Raw genomic sequence first — 13,699 nt, forward strand, 5'->3', positions numbered from 1 at the left:
CAGAGTTATAAAGTCTTTAAAAGTTGTTTTCTCTATAATGTGATTGTATAAATTGCTTAAGTTCAGCTCACTTTGCTCTGCATCAGTTCATAGAGGTCTTCCCAGTTCCCTCTGAAACTGTCCGTTTTGTCATTTCTTGTGGCACAATAATAATCCATTACATTTTTGAAATATTTGGTTAGCCATTCCTCAGTAGGACAGCCCCTTAATTTAATTTCCAGCTTTTAGCTCTTTAAAAGAGCTACTTTAAATATTTTTGTGCAAATCGGTACTTTCCTTCTTTCTTTGATCTCTGGGCTATTAAGCCTAGGAATGGTATAGCTGGGTTCCAAGGGTGTGCACAGTTTAGTAACCTTCAGAGCACAGTTCCAAATTGCTTTCCACATTTCCTTTTTGTACTATAGTGGATGGGAGCCTATTTTCCTTCTAGGCCATTACACACAAACTGCTGCTATGAAAGCATTTTGATTAGATATGAGACCTTTCCCTCTGTCTTTGACCATATTGGGATAGATGATTAGTAGTGTGTGCTAGAGCAAAGGTTATGTACAATTTAGTGACTTTTAAAATATAATTCTAAATTGTTTCCCAAAATCGTTGGCTCATTTCACGACTCCAGTAACTGTATCCAGCTGTCTGAGTTTTCCCTGATTCCTGATGATATGATAACCTGTTTGTTTGTATTTATTGATTCTTCAGTATCTTAGATACCCTGAGTTTTAATATTAGTTAGAAAGGACTTTCTGCTTTTTCCTTTTACTGTTCACATTCCTTTTGTGCTTTTACTACATATGTTAAGTAGGGTATGTACATATGCATATCTTAAATCCTTTGAAATCTGAGAGGCTGCATGGAAGTGCTGCCTTTCTTCAAATTTGATAAGGACAAGGAGAACTGTTTCCCATTGTGCTGTATACCTCCCATCTAGTTCACCTGGGTTTCCAATCCAATGAACCCAATCCAGTGAACATTATCAAGAGCGTACTGTGTGCCAGGTACTGTGCTAAGTACTGGGGATACAGTTAATAAAAATGTAGTATTTGCCCTCAAGGAGCTTACAATTACAATCTAAATGGGGAGATCATGCAAAAAAGGAGACAGGAAAGAGGTAAGACATCAATAAGGAAGACTGCATTTCCCAAATGCAGTTCTATAACTGAACTATTTGTCTAAAATATTTAAGTACCTTGTACGTGTCAGGCACTGTCCTATGCAATCGAGACATAAAGACAAAAGTAAGAGTCTGTCAAAAAGCTTACATTCTACTTTGGGGGGTGCAGCACGCTGATGGACAAATATAGGCTATGTACAAAATAAACGACTGGAGGAGGATAGATGGAACGTGGAAAGGCCTTCTTGAAGAGGGTAGCACTTGAACTGATCTTTGAAGGAATTAGGAAATTTCAGGGGGCACTGGGGAGGGAAAGCATTCCAGGCACAGTGGGGCAGCTGTCTAAAGGCATGGGAATGGAAGATGGAGTGTGGTGTATGGGTTACAGCAAGTAGGCCAGTTTGGCTGGAACATTAAGTGCGTGATGAGTAATGTGATCAGTCTGGGAAGGTAGGCTGGTGCCGGTGTGAAGGACTTTAAATGCCAAACGCAGGAATTTGTGTTTATCCTTGAGGCAATGGGGAGCCACTGACCTGAGGAGATCAGGTATGGTGTGGAACTTTAGGAATATTAACGTGGAGGCTATTTGGGGGATGGATAGGAGAGAGGTGAGACTGGAAGCAAGAACCAACCTTCCCCCTCAAATAAGTACTTCCATTCAGTCAATCTCTCTCTCTCTCTCTCTCTCTCTCTCTCTCTCTCTCTCTCTCTCTCTCTCTCTCTCTCTGTCTCTATCTCTGTCTGTCTCTCTCTCTCTCTCTCTCACACACACACACACACACACACACACACACACACACAAACACACAGAGAAGCCCAAGAGGTAAACCCAAAGTCAGAATACCGATAGTTGGAGTAATCATAGAATGAGGTTTTTAAAAATATGAGCAGTGTTTTCAAACTGGGTACCCAAGGTTTCTGATGTGGCTCTTCCTCCAGGCTCATTCTCCCAACCCGTTCTCATTACTGGTGGATTGGGCCCCCAGAGGGAGAGAGACTACTGCTTCTCTCAGGATTTTAGAGGAAACCTTTAGAAGTTGTGTGGCTTCTAACCCTATCATGAGCCCCCATCTGTTGTGTATACCTCATACTGATTAATCAGTTGATATCAATTAGCTTTTATAAAAGAATGAGAAGGTATAGCATGAACAGAAGCTACAAAAACATTCCCCCAAACCAGGGCTGCAGTCTTCATTGCCCACACAATCAGTTCCAGGGCAGAATGGGGTCACACCCATTTACCTCCACAGAGGTAAGTGGAGGTGCCTATACAGAGAACAAATATGACTGGCCCTGGGAGGTTTTTTCCTCCCCTTTTCAAAGTCCCACGCAGGTTCGCTTCTTGTGTAGTATAGCTGATGGACAAATCATTATCATGCTCCTCTGGGCTAACTTCTTGCCAGATACTGGCTGCCTATCTTGGTCAGCCAGGTTGCTCCTTAGCCTTGGCTCCTCCCTGGACTCAGCTACTGCTGTTGCCAGCTCTGGTGGCCTCCTTTACTGGACTCAGTTGCTGAGAGGATTTCTGATGACTCGTCCAACTTTTCTGAGTTCACAAGATACCCTGGTCCATTTGTCTCTGAATACTCATTTACCTAAGATCAGGAGAGAATAAATATAAAAGGAAATGGGCATCCTATGATGGTGTGGTGGGGAAGATAATAATAATAGCTAATATTATTACTTTATTATTAGTATTTTTTATAGTATTTTTACAAAAAAATTTGCAAAATGCTTTACATTTATCATCTCATTTGAGACTCAACAGCCCTGTGAAGTAGATGCTATTCTACCTTCTGTCTTCACTTTACAGATAAGGAAGCTGAGACTGACAGGTCAAGTGGCTTACTCAGAGCCACACAGCTAGTAAGAGTCTAATGTAATAACCAACCTCAGCTCTTCCTGACTCCAAGTCCAGTGCTCTATCCACTGTGATACTTAGCCAATGCAATGTGCCACCCTCACCAAGATCAGAGTTGCAGAGAGGTGAGCTTAAGATTGTCCCCTTGAACCTTTCATCCGAATATTCTGTTCCAGCTTAATCCCTCCTGTATTAACAGTACTTCTGAGTCCTTATCCAATCATAAGACCCTTCATTGTCACAAAATTTAGCTCCTCTCTCCTTCCTGCCCCAGTCATATATGGTTGAAAATAGGCTTCCCTAAAGTTACACATTTTGTGTTGAAACCCTGCAGGGAATATTTTGCATGTTTGATATAACCTACTAGGAAGGGCATATCCATGCATGCTTTAAGGACTGAGTACTCATCGTTTACACTTTTAAAGAAATAACCCTAGGGAAGAGCATTTTTTTTACTGAAGGACTTGTGGGGATCTATTCAACACAGCTTCCACATCATTCTCATGTTTTCGATCACTGCTTCTTGCTGGCTAGTCAGGCCATGTTAGTCTGGAGTCCAACAGTGGATCTTGAAAAACAGAACATTTGTTTTATAAACCATTGACTAATTAAATGAAAGCAGCAGTTCAAAGTAGATCAATGCCTTGGGAGAACAGATTAGGTCAAACAGTTTTCATAATTTGGGACATCTAATAAAATTAAACATATTCTTGAAGGCCAGGATGAAATAGAAAAGTATTGTATGTCATAATGACTCAATGCTAGAGCCTTCCCTCTCGTGATTACCTCTCATTTATCCCAGGTAGCTAGGTGGCACAGTGCATAGAGCCTCAGAGTCAGGAAGATGGGTAATTCAAATCCTGCCTCAGATCCTTATTAGCTGAGTGACCCTAGGCAAATCCTTTAACCTCTCTGCCTCTGCTCATCTGTAAAGTGGTGATGATAATAATAGCACCTACCCTCTGCAGTTACTGTGAGGATAAAATGAGGTAATATTTATAAAGTACTAGACAACTGCTAGCTATTATCCTGCATGTGTCTTGTTTATGTATAGTTGTTTGCATATTGTCTTCCTCATTAGACTGTGAGCTCCTTGAGAGCAATGACTAACTTTTACCTTTCTTTGTGTCCCCAGTGCTTAGCACAGGGCCTGATGCATAGTAGGTATTTAATATGTTTATTTTATGCTCCAATTAACTGACCACATAAAAATACATAAGCTTCTAGACATAAAATGCAAAAGCTACCACCTGCTCATAAGACCCTCTGAAGTAACATATTTCTGAATATATTCATTCTTTCCCATGATTTTATGTTACGGAAATTGTATTATGCAAAGTAAATATTAAAACAAAAACATTGTATCTTTTCAGGAAACATACACGGGTAGAGTACTGTACCCAAACTCAGAGAGCCAAGGCCTGAATTCCATCTCTGCTACTTTTTCTATCTGTGTGACCTTTTGTTTTGTTTTTACTTAGGCAATCAGGGATAAGTGACTTGCCCAGGGTCACACAGCTGGTGTCAAGTGTCTGAGACCAGATTTGAACTCAGGTCCTCCTGACTTCAAGGCCAGAACGCTATCTACTGTGCCCCCTAGCTGCCCTGCTGTGTGACCTTTTGGAGAGCCATTTCCCTTCTTCTGGCCTCATTTGGTTCCCTCATTTGTGAAAAAACCATTGCACAAGATGATAGCTCAGGTCCCTTCCAGCATCAAAGCCTAGGATTCTATGATCCTCTTTATCAGAGGATTATCATACCTATGACTATATAACATATAAAGGATCTTTGGGGATATACCCTCCCTTTTAAAGCGCTGTATTTTGTCTTTTCTGTACTTAGGGCATATAAAAGTGTCCTTATCCCCTGGGAAGACTAAAGGCTTTGGTAATTTTCCTTTCATACACCTGCATCCCCTTTCCGATGCAATCCTTCATTCCTCATTATTGCCATCGAGTCAGTGGGTTGAATTTGCAGTGATGTTCCCTGATTGATGCCTTTTGTTGGCACAATCAGGTTAGATATGGAGCCCCCACATTTTGAAGAAGTTCTCCAAGATTTAAAAATCTCAAGATAGCTTGGATCTAGATGAGAGATTTGAGAAAAAGACCCACGGTTGAGATTGCTCTAATAAAGCAAATGGCCATTAGGAAGGGGCATGGTTGTCCTCACCTACTTTTTAGTATACAGAGCGGTTTTGATATTCTAAGAAAAGCATCTGGTAATAAAGGAAAATGTTTTCATTTAAGTTACCACTCATATATTTTCCTTTTTTTTTTTTTTTGGTGAGGCAGTTGATATTAAGTGACTTGCCCAAAGTCACACAGCTAGTGAGTGTTGTGTGTCTGAGGCTGGATTTGAACTCAGGTCGTCCTGACTCCAAGGCCAGAGCTCTATCCACTGCGCCACCTAGCTGCCCCCACTCATACATTTTCTATATAATTTTTTAAAGAATCGCCTTGTCACAGATAGCCTAGTAAACATTTTTAAAATTTTCAAATACTTTTAATACATTTTCTCATTTGATCTTGATGCCAACCACGTATAGGAGGTACTACAAACATTCCTATCTCCATTTTGAAATAATGAAACAAACTATGGCTTAGAGAGGATACGTTAGTGGCTTACCTACATAGCTAGTGAGTACCAGAGATGGGATTTGAACTTAGGTCTTCCTGACTTCAAATCCAGCCCTCTATCAATTGTAATGTAATGCCTTGTCTCTCTATAAGAGCCAATAATCCATAATACCGAGTGATCTAACTATTTTTCATTCAGTCATATTAATTTTTTAAAATTTATTTAATTTTTAATTTATGGAATAAAATAAGCATTTCCATAACATAGCATAACATAATAAAAAAGATGATTGCACATGAAACTGCAAATCGATTATGTCCAACTTGCTGCTCTTTTTAAATACATAATAAAGTAATCATGTAAATTTATTTTTTCTTCTCTCCTCCCTCACCCTAGAGATGGCTGCAAATGTTTAGTTTTTAACAATGTTATTGTTTATTCTGCCTTTTTAATTTAATATTTCATTTACATCTTTGCATGTATTAACATAAGCCACATGCTTGTCATTTTTAACAGATGTATACTTTTTTAATATTAATTTTTTGCATTGGAGTTTAGGAGAGATTAGGGATGAGATATCTATATCTATGACTATACATATAGATATACATATGGATATATGTATATATATATATGTGCATATACATATGTGTGTATATGTATGTATATATTATATATATATATATTTATGTATATATATTTAGGAGTCAGCTACAGAGAGATGATAACTGAATTCATCACTGAGAATATAGTGAGAAAAGAGATGAGATGTCTTTGGTTAAGGGGTGAGACATAGCTGATCTAGTAAGTGAGAATCAGGTGGAATAATCAGTAGGAGCAGAATCAGGAGAAAACAAAATATACTATTAGCTGACGTAAGGAGAGTAAGCAGGTATTTTTTCTTCGCCACCGCTGAACCTTAGTCCCCTAAGCCAATTAAACATTAAGAAGAGTTTCAATACCTTCTCAGAAAAAAAAACAAACAAAAACCCCCCAAACAATTTAGACTACATGGCAGATATTGCTCCTACTACAGGAATAGTGTAGACAAGTTTTGGGGCATAGATTAGGGCAGAAGAAGGAAGCTTACGTGTGGTAGATGGCCTCTATGTTATTAGTAATATGATGCAAGGCTCTCTCCTGAAAGGAGAGGGGAAGGAGTGATAAGGAAAGAAAGGAAAGGTTTGAAACAGTTGCTGTGGAGTATAGTAATTAATTAAGGAAGAATAAAAGATACAGCAATGAGGGTCTGTTGAGATTAGAAAACATAACTTTGCAGTGGATATAGTCAGCGTAGTTGTGGAATTTTCTTAATTGGCCTTCAGCAACACACAATTAGGAACAAATAAGGAATATGATAATGGTAACCTGGGGGTGGAGTTTTGGCAAGGCATGAGTGGAAACAGGAGCAAGGGATTTGAAGGCAGAAGACAGTGTATAGCGTAATTTGTTTGGGTCTTATTATCAGACACTTGGTGTTTTTGCAATTCCTCACTCTCATAAATAACATTTCTTTGAATGTCTTTGCACTAATTAGCTTTTTTTCCTTTTTAGTTATTTCCTTGGAGCATATCCTGAGAAATAGACTCATCAGGTAAAAATATGAAGAGTTTTAAAAATCTCTTGTAACATGTTGCCAGATTATTCTCTAAAATAATATTTACATATAAAATAAATGTATGTAATAAATGTAAATATTACCATAATATTCTCCAGAAAGATATTTACAAAGTCACCAACAACACTAAGTGTATCTTTTTTCCCACATTCATGTCATTGGGTTTTCTAATTTTGATTTATTTTTGCTATTTTAACATTCAGAGGCTATGCCAATGAGCTTTTTTTTTTTTTTTTGCTTTTTGGTGATGCAATAGGGGTTAAGTGACTTGCCCAGGGTCACATAGCTAGTATGCATCATGTGTCTGAGACTGGATTTGAACTCAGGTACTCCTGACTCCAAGGACAGAGCTCTATCTACTGTGTCACCTAGCTGCCCCAATGCCAATGAGCTTTGACAAGTCCTATCACATCAAGTGCGGGCTCGATGATGACCATCTTAAGACCAGACTAACTTAGTGTGGAGAGAGAGGTTTATCGCAAGGGATTGGTCTCCAGTGATTAATTTGTTTTTGGCCATAGAAATTCATGCAAATATGGTGGTAGTCACCCATCTCCCTATCCATTCCCCTCTTTGCCTCAACTCCTATAACTCTTCTTGCCCTTCCAAAAGCCAGATGCACTACCCTTTGCTCCAGAGAGAGTAACCTGGAGATCATTAGGTATGTGGGCCTCAGATGTGGCTCAGAACTTGTTGGAAGAAGTGGAGTCCAATAATCAAGTCTATCATAGAAGGTAATGACTTTGGAGCAATCCTGAAGCCTGCCTATTGGCTTCTAGGGCAAGGTAGAGCATAGGAAGGAAGTACATAGGTTAGTGGAGTGCACCAAATGGCTATGTTTGGGGGAGATGCTGAGGATGGAACTTCTGGAGTGGAAGGAGTACACAGGAGTTTGGACTAGATGACCACTTAGGGTTCTTTGAGCTCTCAGTTCTGTAACCCTTTTATCTAATTGCCTTTTCAGAGGAAAATGGGTAGTCTTAGTCAGAAGGAAAACTTCCCTAGATGGAGATGGAGGAAACAGTCATAAATATGAGGCGTTATTATGTGTGTGAAGCCACACAATAGTAGTCAAAGATGGATTTTGCAATCAAAGAAGGACTTTGAAGGAAGTGACCAAGGTAAAGTGGGCAGAATCCTGGGGAACCCATAAAATAGACCATGGGCCGCAGACCATGCTATCTCTGCGAGAGCAGTACAAGGAAGGAGCTTGGTTGGGTGCTCATTTTGATCAAAGAACCCTTGTTGTATGTCTAGACCTACGTCAGTCACGTCTGCCTTTGTTCATATACATAGATGGTCATTTATTCTCCTGGACCAAGTTAATGGTCTGTCCTAGTTGGTGGGTGAAAAAAAGAGGCTGAGGCCCCCATCCTCTGAATATGGGACCTGGGAGCTCTGTCACCATTTTCCCACTCCTCTTATACATCGATGAAAATAAGAGTTCACAGGTTTGAGATCTAAAGGGACTGCAATGAATTTAAGTTCTTGTTTTAAGAATTTCAAGTGAAGAGACAGGTTAACATGTAGATCTAATCAGAAAAATTGCTACTTGGTGATTTCCAATGTATGTCTTCAGAGGGAGACACCCCCAGCTTGTTTTGGAGATGTGCGAGGTATCTCTAAATCTGTGGTAGATCCACTCATCCATTTAGCTTGAGCAAATGCCTGATGAGTCAGTAGCCAGGAGAGCTGCTGTCTCCCATTTTCTTTCCTGGGTTCCTTCTGTGGAAGCGAGTGAAATATGTGTGCAGGCTAGTATTCTGCCCTTGTTTATAAGACCTCTTGAGCAGAGTAAGAATGGTGGGGAAGAAAAGGTACCAACTTGTTCTTCTTGTATCAACTAATAGCCCATTGCTGAGCTATTTATTCTGAGTCAGGCAAATGGCCTGGAATTTTAAAAAACAAAACCAAAAAGCCTCATTTGAATAGTGGCAAATTTTGTGATTAAATGCTTGGCCACAGTTAAGATAGGGAGTACGAGTAGACATCTTTCCTGATTTGGTATCACTTGTTCTTGGCCTCCATCATCATCTGGAATACTCACTGAGGCCTGATACATATGTATATATATATATTTTAAAAAGCTGAGTATGATGTGTGCTGGGTAGCAGGGTTTTTCCCCCTTGAAGCTGAATCTCTGTCCCACAATCATGTCAGAAAACTGGATTGGGGTGGCAGAGAGGGACTAGAGACATTCTGGAATCCCCGACTTCTTTCTCTTTTTCTTATGCTATTAGTTTTCCTATGTTTGCAGTTCAGAAAAACCCAGTGTCTAGGGTGTATGTAGATACTTTCAGTGTCTTCCTTCTGGTCTTTTCCTTAGCTTGGGCAGTGCCATAGGTGCCACGAACATTGCCACTTCCCACTTTGTCCTTCTAGAAGCTGCCAAGAGCTCTCAGGAGAGGGGTAAAGTGCCTTTAACTTTGACCCTGCATTCAGGCTGTACTTGGCCAGTGTCACAAAAGGCTAAAGGAATCTTTTCATTATCAATGTTTAGGTACTGAAAAGTCCTTGTTCTGAAGTCAGAGAACCTGGATTAAAATCTCACCTGTGATGCTTACTACATATGTAACCTTGGCAAGACACTTAACCTCTCTGGGTTTCAATTTTCTCATGTGTAAAATGAGGAAGTTGAACTAGAAAATTTCTAGATGATTCTAGCTGCAGTCCTTTGATTGGACTCCGTCATGGCCCCAGAAAACCTCTTAACCAAGAAACTCATCATCTTGTGAAATTATCTCAGCCTCAGCATTCTCTGATCCTCTGAAAGTAGGGCTGAAGGGTGGAGTAAAGAACTCCTCTTAGAGCCTCTATTTAAAGAATGCCCAGAGGCTAGCCATCTCTTCATTCCCTCCTTTGGACTGGACTGCATCATGCCCCCACATTGGGTACCTTTCCTCAACACCCTTCAACTTCCCCTTGTGTGGTGTCTTCCCTCACTAGATTATAGGCTTCTTGAGGTCAAGGACTGTCTTTTTCATATTTGTATCCCCAGTGCTTAGCACAATGCCTGGCGCATAGTAGGCACTTAATAAATAGTTATTGACTTTTCAGAACTAAAGTTCTGGCTAGCTCTAAATTCATGATCCTATTAAATGAATGGAGGAGTAGAAGTTCTTTTCACTGTTGAACATACAGATAGCTAAATGCTTTCTGAAAGAATGAATGACTATAATAGGTATAGCTTTTAGATTTTCATCTTGTTTCAAACCCATTGCTTTGGTTCCATTAGCAAAATGTTGAAATAATGCACGCTTGTGTTGGAAGTAAAGTTCTTGTAGTTTTCTCTCAGTTTATTTAGCTAGTTACAGAATTTTATTTTCAGGTACCCCCATAATTCATTTGAACCAATGGGGTAACCTGTGTTTTTCAGGTGGGGCAGTATCAGAGGCAAATTGTTGTAATAGAAGCTTTATCATTATTCTTTGCTGCTTGTCTAGTTGTGATTGGAAACCTATGTTAATCAATGTTTTGTGTGTTCCTAGGCTCATGATCTCCTGCCTTAATGTGAGACATGAATTTCTGGAGCTGTTTCTGGTGGTGGTGGTGGGGCTGAAATTCATGAGGCTCTCTTGCCTGTCCTAATATGACAGACAGATTTGGAGTGGGTTTGTTTACTCTCTGCTTACAGGCTGAAAGTCTATAGACTTTGCAAGAATTTTGGGGCAGGAAAGGCATAATATAAAAAGAACATCAGATCTGGAGTCAGAAGATCTGGATTTGAATCTCACCTCCAACACATTAGTGGTGTGAACATGGGCAAGTAACATAATTTCTCTGAGCTTCTGTTTCCTTATCTATAAAATGGGCATAGTAATATCTTTAGTATCTCTCTTGAAAGGCTGTTGTGAGGACCAAATGAGATAATATATGTAAAGTGCTGTGTAAACCTCAAAGTGCCCCATAGAATCTTGAGTAGGAAGAGATCTTAGAGGTCAATTATACTTATCCTATGTAGAAATCTCCCGTATACAATTTCTGATGGGTAGAATCATTCCACCTCTATTCAAGCTCTTCACTGGTAGAGAACTCACTATTTAACAAAGAAGGCCATTTCATTTTTTGGACAACTCAAGTTAGGAAGTTATTTCTATTGAATCTAAATTTTCTTCCCTATAACTACCACCCATTGGGACTAATTCTGCTGCCTACTGCTGCATCGAATAAGTCTTATCCCTCTTCCACTGACTGTTAGATATGTGGAGATAGCTGTTGTCTCCCTGCTAAGTCTTGTCTAGGCTAAATATTCCCAGTTCCTTCAATTGTTCCTCATGCGACGTGGTTTAAAGTTCCCTCCTTCTCCTAGTTGCCTTCATCTGGACATGCTCTGATTTGTTGAAATTCCTCTTAAATTGTGGCCCATATTGCATAATGTAATGTTCCAGATGTGGTCAGGCTGGTGCAGAAAATAGTGGGGCTATTAACTCTTGCATTTTGGATCATAATGTCTTTTAATGTAACTCACAATTACATGTTTATTAGATCAAAAGTTGAGCATGATTCTTCATACATATCATGAAAAGGGGTTGCACATGACAAAAAGAGAACCCCCTGAGGAAGGGAAGCTGTCATTTTATAAGTGGGCTCTCTTTTTTTGTGTGTGTGTCAGAGTCTGGAAGATAGGCGATAGGTTCTCCCTACAGTGAGGGCAGCATTTCCTGTGAGGTCTAGGGATCTTCTAGCAGCTGGAAGCTTGTGGTCATATATCACCCCAGGACACTTTCTTCTATTTTACTTTGACTCTGCCTGTGTGTAATATCAGGGACATGTTAGAGGTTCTCCTGCCTGAAGGAACAGTATGGCTAGATGACCTTTCAAGGTCCCTTCCAAGCTCAGAAGTCTAATTTTTGGGAAGGGAGAATTCTATTGTGAAGTCCCAGGAAATCCATTGCCCTCCATATTCTGGATATCTCAGAGGTTGATATGAAATCTTCCTCTGGGCAGAAAGCATCCTCTGAGATGATGTATATCCCAAACAGTTTGGTATCCCATAGTATGATGTGAGTTCAAATCCAGTCTTACTAGAAGTTGGTCTATGGTATGACTACTGACTGCAAATGGTGCTAAAAGATTTGCCTTGATTTTGACTTTATTGGGGAGGATCTTCCCCCTGATATATCATCAGTATATATGGCACCTCACCAGCTTCCTCATCCTCTACTTCACTCCTCTTCTATCCCTGACCCACCGACATGGCCACCCAAGCAATTATAAACTCTCAGTTAAACTCAGTGATCTTAATGCCAATGAAAAATGGGGTAGGCGTGAGGCCTACTTTACTGAAGATAACATAGCACTGGCTCCAAGTCTGCTTGCATTAGAATACGGTTATAGATCATGAGAAGCAACATGGTATAGTGGATAAGCTAGTGGATTTGGAGTGAGGAAGACCTGAATTCAAATCCTGCCTCATATATTTATCAGCTATGTGACTTTGAGCAAATCACTTAACCTCTGTAGGATTCAGTTTCTTCATCTGTAAAAGGAGGAAGTTGGGCTCAATGGCCCCTAAAGTCCCTCTTAGTTCCAAATCTGTGATTTCATGATCTGGTTTTTTTGGGGGGCAGGATGGGGGAGACAATTGGGGTTATGTGACTTGCCCAGAGTCACACAGCTAGGAAGTATTATGTGTCTAAGACTGGATTTGAACTCAGGTCTTCCTAACTCCAGAGCTAGTGCTCTACCTACTGGATTCCATGATCTTACGATAAAAGCTAGTATTTTTATATTGCTTTAAGGTTTACAAAGTACTTTACATATTATCTTGTTTGATTCTCAGAACAAACCTGGGAGGTAGGTGTGATTATATTCCCATTTTATGGATGAAGAAACTGAGACTGAGAAAGGTTAAATGACTTGTCCAGTGTCACGCAGCTAGCAAGGATCTGAGGCAGGATTTGAACTCAGGTCTTCCTCACTCCAAGTCTAGCATTCTATTTACTGTACCGTCTAGGTGCCTTATAATTTTATAGCCTGTATATGATAGTCAGAAGTTCACTACCAAGGACAAAGACAATGACCTCTCCATGTAGAATCTTACCGAGCTGTAATACAAGGGCACTTCCTAAGGCGGTTGGTGGTATGATCTGGTGACATGATGGTTTCCTCGGAAGCAAACTTGAGCTACAGAAAGGTAATTTTGGGGGGAAGATGTAATGCACAAGGCTCACCAGTGCAAGCATGTTTGACTGATCATTAAGTCCATTCAGTAACATTCATCCTACTTTTTTTAAATAACCACAATCACTGGGTCATGCTTCCAGTAAGGATAGCACTGGGAACGAGCTCTATTTCTAGTATATACAGACCATCCCATCTCTACCATGGTTTTGTCCTTGTTGGTTTTGATGAGAACATTGGGAAGGGCAGGTCTTTTTTCCCAGTGACATTCTTCTGGAATGTCTCAACCACTCCTGGTAGGTCAGCTTTGTGTACATTACCATACTCACACATCCATCTCAAAATATGACTTTAGTAGGTTAAGGATTTATTTGTACACTTGGATGCAGAGTGTGGAGCCAAGGTG

The sequence above is a fragment of the Phascolarctos cinereus genome, unplaced genomic scaffold, assembly GCF_003287225.1.
Source record: "Phascolarctos cinereus isolate Bilbo 61053 unplaced genomic scaffold, phaCin_HiC Scaffold_3;HRSCAF=262, whole genome shotgun sequence".
Lineage (NCBI taxonomy): Eukaryota > Metazoa > Chordata > Mammalia > Diprotodontia > Phascolarctidae > Phascolarctos > Phascolarctos cinereus.